This window comes from Triticum dicoccoides, chromosome 2A (genome assembly GCF_002162155.2).
Source record: "Triticum dicoccoides isolate Atlit2015 ecotype Zavitan chromosome 2A, WEW_v2.0, whole genome shotgun sequence".
NCBI classification, from domain to species: domain Eukaryota; kingdom Viridiplantae; phylum Streptophyta; class Magnoliopsida; order Poales; family Poaceae; genus Triticum; species Triticum dicoccoides.
In genome coordinates this window covers 63820926-63836106 of record NC_041382.1, presented here as the reverse complement: position 1 = coordinate 63836106, position 15181 = coordinate 63820926, and the positions used below count along the sequence as shown (strand labels likewise).

The following is a 15181-nucleotide window of genomic DNA, read 5'->3' as shown; positions in this document are numbered from 1 at the left end:
ATTTTCAAATATTTGAAACCACTTTATGTTGAAATCCAATGTATGCATTCCTCGCTAACTGTCTCCAATTAATGTGTGTTTCATGCAGGTTTTTTTTACTTCTCAAACACTAGTAAGCATGCACGTGCAACGCACGTATCCTAGTCTATAAGAACATCTAATTTGAGTCTTATTTCTCCTTTAGCGAGTCTTTTTACCAAGCCATTTAAAAAATATGGCTTACTTCAGTAAAGGGACATCATCGAGCATGCTGATGCACAAGCAAAGTTCATCTATCAAGTCGCGGTTTGTTGAATTGACAGACGGTCAAAGGAGAAATGCCTGCGTGATGAGCTAAACTTTAGATGATACATGTGATGTTTTGAGGTTTTTAGGGGGGATCTATCCAGAATCATGCAATCATACGTCTGTGTAATTTTCGCCATCTTCCAAAGTCTCGATTTCTTATATTATCACTATTCAATTATGAGTCCACTAAAATAATACTCCATCCGTCCAAAAATATGTGACTCAAGTTTGTACTAGAATTAGTACAAAGTTGAGTCACTAATATTGGGACGAAGGGAGTAGTTTTTTCTAAAGTATGTCATATGAGACTATTAACTGATAATTATAGTTAGTTTTGAAATAATAGTACAACAGAGAATAAGCATAATGATACAGAATGAAAAATACATATTTGAGTGTCAGACAAAATACTACTCCATAAAATATAACATCCACAGACCACAAGATGACTTGCATGATTACAGAATTTAAATATATTCAATAAGAACAATCATTTTTTACAAATATCATGACTGAATATTTTGTTAAACCCTTATTCCGTGAAAAAGATCACAACCAGGCAACCATACGGACACACCCGATAAGAAAAAAGAATTGGAGAACATCCGACCCTAATATAAACCACATGACCAAAAAGGCTATCCATAAGTAAAAAATTGAATTGGACGAAGCATATATTTTTTCGAGAGGAACCGCTATACTTTTTTTTGACAAAGGAACCCCATACTTAATACTTTTTTTGCGATAACCTATAGTACTAAAATACTTGCCAAAATGAGTGGGCCATCGATCAAGAAAAAAAAGGAAGACACGCCAGACACTCCCTCCCTGTTCTCCTCATACCTTCACTCTCTCCCCCACCGCTCCCCATTCCATGGTGGCCCCGCCTGCTCTCCCCACTGCCTCATCTACCCACCACGGCCTCGCCCCGTCGGCCGCCGCCTCCTCTCCCCACCATGGCCTCGGCCCGCCGCCTTCTCTCCCCACCACGACCTCACCTTGCCGGCTTGCCGCTAACCCCGCAGTTCTTCCCTAGATCGACTCTGTCGCCGCCGTCCACATCTTCCAGCGCAGATCAAGATGCGAGCTAGAGGAGCATCCTGGAAACGATGCGGCAGCGGGCATCTCGGAGCGGGCCGAGTTCCAGTTCGTCTACGTGCCCACCGTGATAGTCGACCTCGTGCTTCGCTCCCACACCTGCTCCGAGAAGGCGCTCCTAGCTCGCCTACGTGGTCGGTTGCTCCAGGTACTTCTGGATTCAGGCATTCGCAACTGTGAACTCGAGTTTAACAAACGGTATATCACTGCTGGATGGTGAACACACACAATGGTGCTTTTATTGATAGAAAGTCAGGATCCTTTCTCTTAAGAGGCTACTGTAAGAAATGGTAACTTGGGGCATGACTTGCAAGAAAGGGATTGTATGACAGAATGATATTACTTCACGGTAGAGTTTCTGCATCTGGAGATCAAGTTTATCTTGGTGTCTCATGTCAGTTTTATTGTGTGTGTGTGTGTGTGTGTGTGTGTGTGTTTCAGTAACACATTTACTGTTCTGATGATCTTGCGAATTTGTGAGCCGAAGAAATGATGACTTAGATAGTTGCGTTCTGATAAGTATGCTGAGCAGAAATAACAGGCGGTCATCTGTTATATGATATATTAAATTAAATGATGATTTTTTATTAGGTGCAGTTTAGAATTTTGAGTGTACAATGCATCCTGTAATGAGAGACCACACACTTAAAAGTTTCTTTAGATTGAAAATGGTTGTATCTGCTTGTTAAATCCTAATTGCTATCCATTCCAGTACAATACTTATGTAGCTCAGTAGTCTAGGTTTGAGCATGAGAGTCATTTTTGAATTGGAGAGAAAAAATATAATTTGGGGTGATCCTGTTTTCCTACTGTCTAATCTTGGAGTAAGCTTGTCCTGCATATATGTGAACTCTTTTGGCACTTTGTGGTTCTGTTTAGTCTCTCCAGTTAATATAACCAATTCATTATTATTTTTATGTTATTTGTCTTTCACATGAAGATTCATTCTTTCTGGTTGTTTAGAAGGACAAATAGATGTCGATCAGTTTGAGCGTGCGGGATAGCTTATGTGTGTCTGTTATTTGGAGTGGGCAATTCCTATGTCTTTCTTCTCACACTTCAGTTCTAGTCATACATGCAAGAAAGGAAACTGGGTTATGTATGTTCATGCCAAATAAACATCAGGAGGTAATGATAACCTGTTGCTAACTTCTGCCAAGCCATTCTTACGAATGTTGTTTGTTTGCAGGATGTAGCTTGGGAAGGTCAGACTGTTGGAGTTGAAGCAGTTGTAGATTTCTTCAAGGCAAAAATAAAGCATTTGCACTTGGTGAGATGAAAAAGGTTAGCTTTCAGGTTTTGTTTCAGCATGCTGTCACTCCTTAGCACTAATTATTACATACTAATTGCTACCTGCACGTGCTTCTCGCTCCGGTCAAGAGATATTATCAGTTGGGTGTGTGCGTACTCAAACTTTTAAACTTATATATCTGTATCTACATGACTATTGGGAATTTTGAGACTAAACTTATGTAAATGATATTAGTATGTAGAAGACTGAAAAAACAATTTATAACATTTTAGCATTAGAATTTGTGGTCAAGGTTCACGTCTCAATCATACCACATCAAATTCATGCGTGTATAAAGGGCCAGTTTGGTTGGTGTCCACAACTTCATGCCTGGGACAAATGGGTGCCTGGAATGTAGCTTCTTCCCAATTCCAAATAAAAAGTATTCCCTACAAATGGGTGCCTGGGACAAATTACCTTTGGTAGATTTCCACGAAGGCGAGTTTCACAACCTTTGACATATTTAAATGCAGTAATGTTCTGCATTCAAAACAGCATAAAGAGATCTTGTGGAACATACATATGTTTACTCGCTTTTCTGCACTGAGAAATTGTACCATTGTATATTACAAAATGAGGCATACACAATGGAAGTAATTGCAAAATGGATGTAGTAATTCTGTTAATACAAACTGGATATCTCACAAGAGTAAGCCTTCCATCAGGCACTCAATCTGGGCCTCGCTGTTGTAACAAAAATTAGAAGCGCCCCCAAGCACTGTAATGTTTCTGGACTTGCAGTTTGTTGCTACTCAGCGGCACCCCAATTCGCCCCTGAAACTAAATTTGTCTTCCAAAAGTGTGTTGTGTGGTACAATAAAATATCATGTACATGTATCCATAAAATATACATGTAACCGTATCATGGTAGGCTAAACCTGAAAATGAAAAACAAAAATAATGTTAGTTCCAAAAATAGTTATAGATGCAAGAACATAGTAGCTGCAAAGAAGTAATGGAATGACACACCTGCCTCATCTCTCTAAAACATCTCTGTAGACAATGTTCTTGGTGCTTTTCCCGGATTTATCAACCTCCTTGTTTGGCTTGGCCAAAATCCGTGTCGTCTCTCTTGACACTCCCCTTGACAGTGCAACATATAGCTGACCATGTGAGAATACAGGCTCAGGGAGGTAAATACCAACGTTTGGGATGGTCTGACCCTGTGCCTTATTAATTGTCATCGCAAAACTTAGGCGGATGGGGAACTGTTTTCTCTTAAGTTTGAAGGGAAGTGAGATGTCTTCCGAGGGCGACATAGGGATCCTAGGTATGAACACCCTCTTTCCAGCATGCTGACCTCCAACAATCTCCGCGTCGATTGCATTATCCTGGAAGGCTCTGATCATAAGTCGTGTTCCATTGCATAGGCCATTATGAGGGTCGAGGTTCCAAAGCAGAATGACTGGGCAGTTGACCTTTAATCTCAAAACATGCGGTGGCAAGCCATTTGGTGTGATTGAGTTCAAAAAAATCAATTGTGTAATTATTCTGCAAGTCATCCTCGATTAAGTCGAAGCTATGGTATAACTTTTCTTCGCCTGGAAACCTGGAGATCATCTTATCATTCAGGTCATCCACATGATCATTCTTGGTCGAAAGAATTGCACGTGCGCTCATGTACTCTCTCGATCTAGCATTGGCATGCAGCGATGGGAAGACATCTTCAATGAGCGTGTTAATAGCTTTTTCATCCTCAGTATAGCCGATCACAATGTCGTCAGGGAGACGCACATAGTCGTCGCCAATTGTCTCTTCTGTTCCATTGCCGATCCTTAGGAGGTATTTGGAGAACCAAGGATCAGCCTGTGCACGCATATTGTGCGTGAGACGTATCTTGCGAGTCTTCTCCCACAGATATGATCTCAGAAGTGTAGCATCTGTGATCTGTGCTCTTGTCCCACGTGCCACAACGGGAAGGACCTGCCTGAAATCCCCACCAAAGACGACAACCTTTCCCCCAAACGGCAATGGACATTCCATTATATCCTGCAACGATCTATCAAGCGTCTCAACAGCTTGACGTTTTGTCATAGAGACTTCATCCCAAATTATTAAGGACGCCTGTTTAAGCAACTCCGCTGTACCGCTTTGCTTTGTGAAACTACACATGCTGTTGTCAGTGAGCTTTATTGGAATTTTGAACCTAGAGTGTGCAGTCCGTCCTCCAGGCATTATCGATGCTGCTATACCTGATGTAGCAGTTGCAATTGCTATTTGGCCCATGGAACGCACCTTTGCAAGCAATGCCTTGTATAAGTACGTCTTCCCAGTGCCTCCTGGACCATCAACAAAGAACACCTGACTTTTTTGGTTCATCACATGATCCATTATGTCATTGAAACCAGCCAGTTGCTCACTGTTCAAACTGCTAAATAGATCTAGATGTTCTTTGTCCACGGTGACTTGCCTCTCCTCTGTTACCTCTCTGTGCTCACCATCATAAGAACCATCGGTCTCAACCAGATCTGGAAGTCCATAGCTTGTAATATCCTTTCCCATGGATTGCAACATATCCCTGATATCTCTAAGCACCATCTGTTCAAGTGTTGCCTCATTGGATTGGTTACGACGGTAATCCTCAGACATTGATGCTAGATGCTTGTCCCACATTTGTCGGATTTCTGTTGCCTCGCAAAATACCAGTATAGTCGCAAACAACCGTTTTAGGGCACAAGGCATCTGAAATGTGGCTGCCTCCGTCATGCAATCATCAAGAGTCCTGTCATGCTCAATGAGGCCTAAGTGCTCACATGCCTCCCTGAAGGAACTGCATGCCTTGCCATTTACTGTTTTTAAATCATCAAATGAAGTGGCACCTCGGACATGACTTAGTAGGACACGCAAGTAGTACCTCTCTCCTTCAGCAGGGTGTGCATACACAAGCCTTCCAATTTGTGATCTCTTATTTCTTCTATTCTGCCACTCCTTGTTTCCAGCTATCCATCTATAATGTTCTGGAAACTCTCTGTACAACCATTTTCGTGCCTCCGGAAACCTTCGGTTCATCTCAAAGTACTCGGTAAGCATGGACTTGGAAGAAGATGGTCGAGTAAGAACATCTTCCAGATTTTCACAAGATTTAAATGCAACTGTATGCATGTTTGGCAAATGAAGCTGGAGCTGCAGCACAGATGGACTGACACCAAACATTTTAAAACCAAAAATCCTGTAAATAGCCTCTGGAGGAGATACATAGCGTGCATCCCTATATTGTCGGATTTCATTGGTGATTCCACCATCATTGATGATATCCTGCTCGAATGCAAAGGATGTCCGATCATGCCCTTTGTAGATGTACTTGAACAAGTACTTGACTGCCTTGATGCTCGAGCATGCTTCGACATTAATGTGGCAGTTGTATCGCATAAGCAGAAAAGGGTTGTAAGGGACCACCCATCTATTGTCCAAATTTGCTCCTCTGATCCTAACTCCACGCCCATCGTCCCTCCTCCTATAGATGGGATATGAGTCTTTCCCTTGTTGTGTGGCATTGCAAAAATCTCGCGGGTAATGAAATCGGCACTGTCCATCAATCATGCAAGGACAACTTTTTTTCAACTCACCACAGGGTCCATGCATCATGTGTTTGATGACCAGATCATGTAGAATGGGGTATTTTTCTTTGTCAGGTATCTCTGCAGATATCACCCGATCATAGTCATCCGGGGTCGCTAACTTGCTTTTTGCTTTCATGATTAGAAGTATATGCTCATGCGGGAGACCTCGTTTCTGAAACTCCGTGACATGTACATAAGCCGCAACTTCTCCGAAATGCTTACCCTTAGTCAGTAAGTCCATCATATCTCGTTGTTTAGCTTTGTATACTCTTGCCACCAGGTCTGGACGGTCTTGTGGCAGTTGTCCAGGCAACAATTTCTCAGTTATCTCCTCCCAATAAGGATTGCAAGTCATTGTGATAAAATAATCCGGTTTACCCCACCGCTGGACTATTGCCATCGCATCTAGAAACCTCCGTTGCATGTCACGGTCACCACCTGGAAATGTACGTGGGAGCACGATTCTCTTGCCAATCCGATCACCGCGTGACTCGCCGACAACGACAGTGTCAACAAGACCCTATAATAGTATACAAGGTTATAGAAAAGCATGGAATGTCCATAAAGTCGTTGTATTATGATCTATTAGAATATACATAAGCACGTTACCTGGTAGAGGTCAGCGCGTATAACCTTCTGATTTTCCGGCTTTGAGTACCAGTCAAGCCTCATAGTCTCCATCTTGATATACATGTCAACAGCCCACTGTTGGAAAAGGCGCGCCCTGAACAAGATGATGTTAAAAAGCTTCTTCCTGACCTGCAGTTTGAAGCAGTAGTACTCCCTCGCACTAACAAATTTCCTGGATTTTGTTGCATTCACCTCATTGTCACCAAAATCCTCATCTGGGTTATATTCATTGTCATCTACAAGATTCACAAAATTTCAAATTCAATATGTTGTTTGCATGCATAATAGTTGACTATATAAGAATTGAAGATTAAGCAATGATGACCGATACCTGCAGGTAAATCCGTGGCATGGTCTTCATGTGGTTCAAAATTCCCAACTTGTTCACTTTCTGTAATGAAGTTTTCATGTGATAGAAAAATGAGAACATAAGTCTTCACTCGTAAATAGAAAGTACATAAATTAATAGTGCACATCATACCTGTAGATAAATCAGAGGTTTGGTTTACTCGTGGTGCAGTATTATGCACTGAATATTGGGTCGTGTCATCTACAAGATTCACAACATTTAAAATTCAATATGATGTTTGCACCCATAATACTTGACCACATAAGAATTGAAGAATAAGCAATGATGTCCGATACCTGCAGGTAAATCCGTGGCATGGTCTTCATGTGGTTCAAAATTTCCAACTTGTTCACTTTCTGTAATCAAGTTTTCATATAATAGAAAAATGAGAACATAAGTGTTCATTCATAATAGCAAGTATATAAATGAATAATGAACCTCATACCTGCATATAAATCAGAGGTTTGGTTTACTTGGGGTGCAGGGTTACCCGATGAACATTGTGTGGTGTCATCGAGGGGGCCAACATATGGCATCCTACGATTCCAACCAGTCTCCCCACGTGGGAAGAATAGTGGATATGACAATGGGTCGTAGCACCCATAGTATGCTCTAATATATAGGGGCCGGTCTCCTTTTTTTCCATGTACGACAACACTTCTGTCAAAGCAATTCTTTGGGTCGCTCCCTTCAACCCATATCGCTGCCACCTGAGAAGTCGTTGGGGCATTGTACCTTCATTGATCCAAGTTGATATCCGTGTTTAGTGAGATCCTATACTCATCTAGATTTGGAACAGACCCAAGGCTCTTTAAAACTTGTGCATAAGGGTTACGCTCAAGTATTCGCAAAATCTTTCGTATGAGGTCTATATTAAGATCTGGAGACCTCATAGCCCTGTGAACCAAGTCTTGATCTGTATCATAAATATAAAGCTGCAAATGCCGAGGTCCATTATCAGCCGACACCAGACCATCAAGAGCGTGGTATAAGCCACCACATGCACGAAATGTATATACTCCAGTTCCTGCCGCTGTGCTTACTCGGCGATCAAGAGTGACTCCTAGAGTTGTGAATGAGAAGTGCGAGTTGAAATACCGTATATGCTCTCTAAAATATTTAGCATCCTCATCATCTTGACTTGTAAACAACCGTTTCAGCTCTTCTGGAATGTCTGGAGTAATAATATCGACTTTTCCTTTTCTGCAACAAAATGCTGGGCCCTCAAATGGAAACCGCAATGCCCCACAGTGGCGACAGTCGGGAACCTTTCTTAGGACATGGTGCTTTGTAGGTAGGTTTCGGTAAATGAATTCATCGGTATTTGATACTGGTGCGGCTCGTGGGCGTCCAAGTTGGTACGATTCATAAGCAAGACCTAGCATTGAAGAACAATTTGTATTAAATATTTAATGAAGACCTATGAGGCTCATGGTAAATTCGGAAATAGACAATGGACATACCTTCAGCCATAAATATTCTAGCTTCCTCATCAGGCTCATGGTATATAGCTTCTCCATTTTGCAATGGCGCCAAACAGTCTAGTAGGCAATATATTGGTCAAACATAAATGCCACAAAATTGTCGACGAAGAACCTGATATGTGAACGACAAAATATATAATGTACCTTCAAAATTGGGTTGTTGAACAACGGGCTCAAATATTCCATATGGATCTTCTATATGGTCGTTGCCCACTACGGAAAACCACAAGATAAGTAGAGCATACAAAATCAGGTACTATAGTAGTCTAGGGTCATCAAACTTACTTTGTAGATCTTGAGTGCTTTGAGTATCATCCGGAGACGGTTCCGCAGGGCGTCTCTTATCATTAGTTGGCGTCTTCATTGGTTGACTGGAGCCATTAAAAGGATGTATACCTGAATAAACGAAAGAGAACCAGGAATTGCGATCAAATTAACACTATGGACACACTTCCACCATAACTAAATGGACGAACTAAACCGCACCTTGAATTGAGAAATCTGGGTTACGTATTCTGCTAATTTGGGGTGCCTGAACCCCTGAAAGTTGTGTGAGAGGCCCTGCATTGTGTTCAATTGACAATAACTGTCATTCAGAAGCTGATTATAGTTTATTATTGTTTAGAAGAGTACAAACCAAAGGCATTAAAGCATACCTTGTGCAATATCTCTTACGACGGTGGAGATTGATTGCATGTTATGACCAAGAGGCATAGCAACAGCTCTAATGCGTCCACCAATTTGTTGTATCTGATATGCATCATTCCTGTGCAACCAATCGGACTCCTCATTGTATGTTAAAGTATTCTCCTTGTCGTAGGGGGCATGTTCAGGTGATAGATCTGAATTTGGTATATTTGATAATACTGCAAGAAAATTGTAGATAACATCAGTAAAACCTTTTTTGTTATATTCGATAAGATAACACCATGCAATCAATATGTTATGGTAGCACAGAACCTGCAGACGATATTTGTTGTAGCTGGGTGACACCGGATTGTCCTGTAGCTGGTGTGTGTAACACGGTGCTATCGTTGGTGAGTAGGGTCGTAGTAGCCTTTCTCTGCTCACGTGATAGGCGTTGTCGTTTTAATATCTCATCCCTATTTTGTGCATACCGCTCCCTGTCCCTTTGCCTCCGTATGTCTTTAGGGTCTACATAGATGAGAAAGCTAGTTAGTATCAACAAATAGGGTTGTATGTAGTTGGTTGATCGTGATTACCAATGGGTATGGACATCGGTGTTTGTGTTTCATTTTCATGGACACTGATATCAGCGGAAGCGTCAGCCATTTTTTTGTTTCTGTAGGCCTCACGTTGTCTCTTTAATATTTCGTCTCTATTTTGTGAATACCGTTCCCTATCCAGTCGCCTCTTCAGCTCCGTAGGGTCTACATGTATGATTTAGAGTATCATAAGTTACGTGAATAATACATAAGCATGCAGTATATGGCCATACTTACCATGGGACATGGCTAGGGGTGTGTGTGGCACATTTTGCTCATCATTCGGCAGAGGTTTATCAGTCTGCTTCTTTAAACGTGCCTCACGACGTCTTTTCAGAATGTCCTCTCTGTTTCGTGCATAATATTCTCTGTCCCTCTGCCTCTTAATTTCTTTAGGGTCTGTTTAAATATACAATGGAAATTAGCACATTCGTTATAGAAGTGTTCATGAACCCAGAAAAAAAGAAGCGCTCAGTTGGCTAATAGTTACCTGAGGAAAGGATGTTGCTTATATCCTGAAATGGGGTGCGTGCCCCCGAGTGATTTGGAGAAGTCATAACATCGACTTCGTAGACTGAATACTCCAGTAAAAAATCTGTCAAGAGGGTTGACTGGAAGCATATATTAGTCAGAATTAGATTCAAGTTATGTTGTCATAAATCTGTAGATTTCATTTTCTTAAAGCAAAAGGAAGTTAGAAGATAATTTGCAAGAACAAGAAGAAATGTCTAATATTAAAATCTTGCCTGATATTTTCAGAGGATGGCACAGGTGATGCAAGGAACCTACGACCTGTTTGCAGCGAAGAAGGTGAGGGGGAGCAGCCGCGCATGTAATGGCCAGTGGAGGGCGGCCAGGGAAGGCGGCGGCGGTGTTTTCGTGCGGCGAGGTCGCCGTCCAGGAAGGCAAAGGCGATGATGTTTCTGAGCGGCGAGGGGATATCCGTGGGGTGTGTTTCTTGTTTTTGGATGTGAAGGTCTATTATTATTTGTGGTAATGGGGGATACGTGTTTGAATTTGTTTGGAAGACCTACGTGATTGTAGGGATTGTGTTTGCTTTCGCATGGAAGTTTTCCTCCGCGGTGGAGTATGGTCAGTCAACATAAATTAGTAAGTGCACACCAAAAAACATATCAGGTGAAGGCTAGCCGTTGGATTTAGATAAGTGGGGATAATCGTGTGGTAGTATTGGGTCCGTGTATGTTTTGTGGGGTGTGTTTAGCAAAGATAATGTTTGCTCTTTTATTAGTAGTGGAGATGTACAATGTGTTTCACACACGCAACATATAGTGTAATCCCATTTAGACATTAATTGCATGTAAACCATGCATTGTTTGTAATTGAAGAATCTATGGATCACCAATATTGGTAAACTATATAACATTACACGCGTGCCCAAATTCAAATGAATATGCATGTTTGATACACCAATTTGCGTTATGATATTATTGATGTCGTGATCTCCAGTTTAAATATTTGAATCCCCTTTAATCCAGATATTCGTCTCATATAGCTATCACTCATGCTTATATAGGACTATCTCTCTAGACCTATACGCGTTCATCGTCTCTCAAGTATCTCTCGTGCTACCTGTATGTCGACAATGATCTTTTATCTTCGTAACACACTGACGGTACTCTCTCCCTCGACCTTCACCACTCTATCTCTCTCTAAGTAAATCTCGCTCCCTGCTATGTGTCTCTAACTATGATTCTCCATGTGGAATCTCTTTCTCTCACACAAACACAAAACTTTGTCTCCCGGGGTCTCATTTCTCTCTACTATTCCCATGTGTGCCACTCGCACACCCCTCATACAGAGATGTCTTTCGCTCCTTAGATATGAGAACCTACGACTACCTCTTCAATATATCTTTCTCACACACAAAACACAAACTCTGTCTCCCAGGGTCTCATATTTCTCCATTGTTCTCTTGTATGTCGCTCACACACACCCTCTCTCCCTAGAGATATCTTGCGTTCCCTCGTATGTCTCTCTAGCTATCACTCTCGTTGTGAAATATCTTTCTCTCTTGCCGACACAAAACTCCATCTCTCTGGATCTCATTTCTCTCTGATATCTGTTTGTATGTGACTCACATGCACCCTCTATCTATCTCTCTCACACCCACACACATAACCCAGCCTTTTGATCCACTCGACTCCTATCTCTAACGCACACTAGCTAGCATCTTTATCTTTCTATTTATCTATTTCTCCATCAGCCTTCTTTCTCGCCCTCACTCTTGATTCCTATCACGCACACTACATACGTTTCTCTCTACATGCAGTCAAGTGCCCTCTCACACACATATATAACTTCACCCTTTGAACCACCCGACGGTCATCTCCAACACCCAAACTAGCAGATGTCCCTCTAGCTAGCATCTCCATCTCTGTATCTATCTGTAGTTTCTCCGTCAACATTTCTTTCTCGCACAGAGTCTTGCTTCCTATCACCCACACTATATATGTCTCTCCATACATATGCATTTATAGGTTGGTCTCTTTTGCACAATCGTTGCGCCTCACTCCCTCTGCTCGCCATAGATGCATGCTCCAGCCCACGCCACTATCTCTTAAAGACAAAAACACATTGTTAGTGTCAAAACCGGCGGATCTCAGGTAGGGGGTCCCGAACTGTGCGTCAAAGGAGGATGGTAACAGGAGGCAGGGAACACGATGTTTTACCCAGGTTCGGGCCCTCTTGATGGAGGTAAAACCCTACATCCTGCTTGATTTATTCTTGATAATATGAGTAGTACAAGAGTTGATCTACCACGAGATCGGAGAGGCTAAACCCTAAAAGCTAGCCTATGGTATGATTGTATGTTGTCCTATGGACTAAAACCCTCCGGTTTATATAGACATCGGAGGGGGCTAGGGTTACACAAGGTCGGTTACAAAGGAGGAGATTTACATATCCGTATTGCCTAGCTTGCCTTCCACGCCAAGTAGAGTCTCATCCGGACATGGGACGAAGTCTTCAATCTTGTTTCTTCATAGTCGAATAGTCCGGCCAAAGGATATAGCCCGGCTGTCCAGAGACCCCCTAATCTAGGACTCCCTCAGTAGCCCCTGAACCAGGCTTCAATGACGATGAGTCCGGCGCGTAGTGTTGTCTTCGGCATTGCAAGGCGGGTTCCTCCTCTGAATACACCACGGAAGAATTTGAATACAAGCATAGTGTCCGACCCTGCAAAATAAGTTCCACATACCACCATAGAGAGAATAATATTTCCATAAATCTAATCTGCTGACACGTTTTGGCAGCGTGACATCACGTCACGGCCTGGTAATTGTTCGAACCATTTTTCCTTAACCAGCCCCGCACATCACGCGAGGCGGTTTCTTGACACGTCTTGTCAAAGCAGAGATCGTGTTCCCCTTATTACGGGATTCTCATCAATACGGACGTGGGTAACCCAACCGTGCCATCAATTACGGCGTTTGAGGGATAAGCGAGTTTTACCAGGCTAGTGGGGGCGCATAGTTTCGTCCGCCCTTATAAAGGGATAAGGTTTAACCTTCTTCTACCCACGCCTTCCTCCTCCTTGCTCATCCATTCTCACGCACTCGAGCTCCAACGCCCAAGTCCACATCCTTCTCCTCAACCTTCTCCAAACATGTCCGGAGCGGGAGGCAAGTAGATGGCTTCCTCCCCTACAGAGGGACACATCAAAAAGCTATGCGGAGCCGGATACTTAGCTGCGGATATCGCGCATCGGCTGCCAGCTGCGGGGCAGATCGTCCCTACCCCGGAACCTCATGAGAGGGTGGTTTTCCTCCATCACTTCCTCCGCAGATTGGGGTTTCCCCTCCATCCATTCGTCCGCGGCCTTATGTTCTACTATGGGCTGGACTTTCATGATCTGGCTCCGAATTTCATCCTCAACATCTCGGTGTTTATCTTCGTGTGTGAGGCTTTCCTCCGCATCTGCCCCCACTTCGGCCCGTGGCTGAAGACCTTCAATATCAAGCCGAAGGTTGTAGGTGGCCAACAAGCGGAATGCGGTGGGGCCATGGTGGGCAAAATGCCCAATGTTGCATGGCTCGAGGGCTCCTTCGTGGAGACCGTAAAGGGGTGGCAATCGGGGTGGTTCTACATCATCGAGCCGCACGACACCAACTGGGTGGCGGCCCCAGAGTTTTGATCCAGATTCCCCATGCGGCTCACTTCCTAGAAAGAGAAGGGCCTGTCCTGGGGTTCATCGGCGGAGCTAGACGGGTATCCGGAATATGATAAGCAGGAAGCTTAGGCTTGTCAACATAGTCCAGGTCATGCTCTTCAGCCGGATCCTCCCGTGTGAACAATGGGATTTCAACTTATGGGAGTTCGACCCGGCCCATCACCAGACTCTAAGTGAGCTCTTCGACACGATGCACAAGGACGTCTGGAGGGTGCTGTTCAAGGGCGCCGAGGTCCCTCCTTCTCTTACCGAGGACTGCGGGCTAAGCGCGAAGCACCCTACGAATTTGGTGAGTTCTATACATCTGGTAGGATTCTTATTTCCCATAGTTTAACCATGCGCGGGGTCTGAGCTCCCATGCCTTTGACAGGACTGGGTGGAGACATAAGAACGGATTAACTGTCCGACCCCTCTGCCCGAAGACACTGCGGACGCTCTCCTGATGGAGATGCTGACTCCGGCTCCATATAAGGTGCCGGAGAAGACCAAGAAGAAGGCCAAGGGAACCCGAAAGAGTTCCCGACGCCAGGTGGTATCGGACTCATCGTCCGATAACTATGCGACGCACTCCTCCCACAAAGACGAGTAGGAAGAGGAAGATGCTCCCCCTCCAGTCGGGGGAGACAAGAAAAGGAAGGCCGCCCCAACCAGGGAGGCCGAAGGGTCCAAGAAAGGAAGGACTCTCCTTCCGGACTACTCCACCACTGCCGCCGAAGGCGAAGACGAGTGGCTGCTCAGGGCCAAGCCCCTGGCGAAGTCGTAAGTATTCGGATACCAGAGTCACTCATAGCATACTGTAGTCGCACTGCTTCTCCTAACGCCGAATATGATTATGCAGACTGCCCCAAGCCCGTATCGACGTATCCTCGTCGGACGGCTCCTTGGATTCATCGGATATGGATAGCGATCCACTTCCGACCGCCTCCTCCCCTTGCCCTACGGACAATGCCGAGGCATTGTCTCGAGGGGCACCGAGCCGGGGAGAGACAGTCCCGGAGGTGCCTCAAGGCGACCTTCCGGACTCCAGGAGCAAGGGGAGCAAGGCTCCCGAGGGCTCCAAGTTCGG

At 43.9% G+C, this 15181-nt stretch overlaps 1 long non-coding RNA gene across 1 annotated transcript; it reads left to right on the top strand.

Moving 5' to 3' along the window:
• The first annotated feature begins 1133 nt into the window (after positions 1 to 1133).
• Positions 1134 to 10825, top strand: LOC119358943. Its single transcript, XR_005172337.1, has 3 exons — positions 1134 to 1534; positions 2576 to 2670; positions 10686 to 10825. It is a non-coding gene; the product is annotated as an uncharacterized LOC119358943 (long non-coding RNA).
• Positions 10826 to 15181: the final 4356 nt, after the last annotated feature.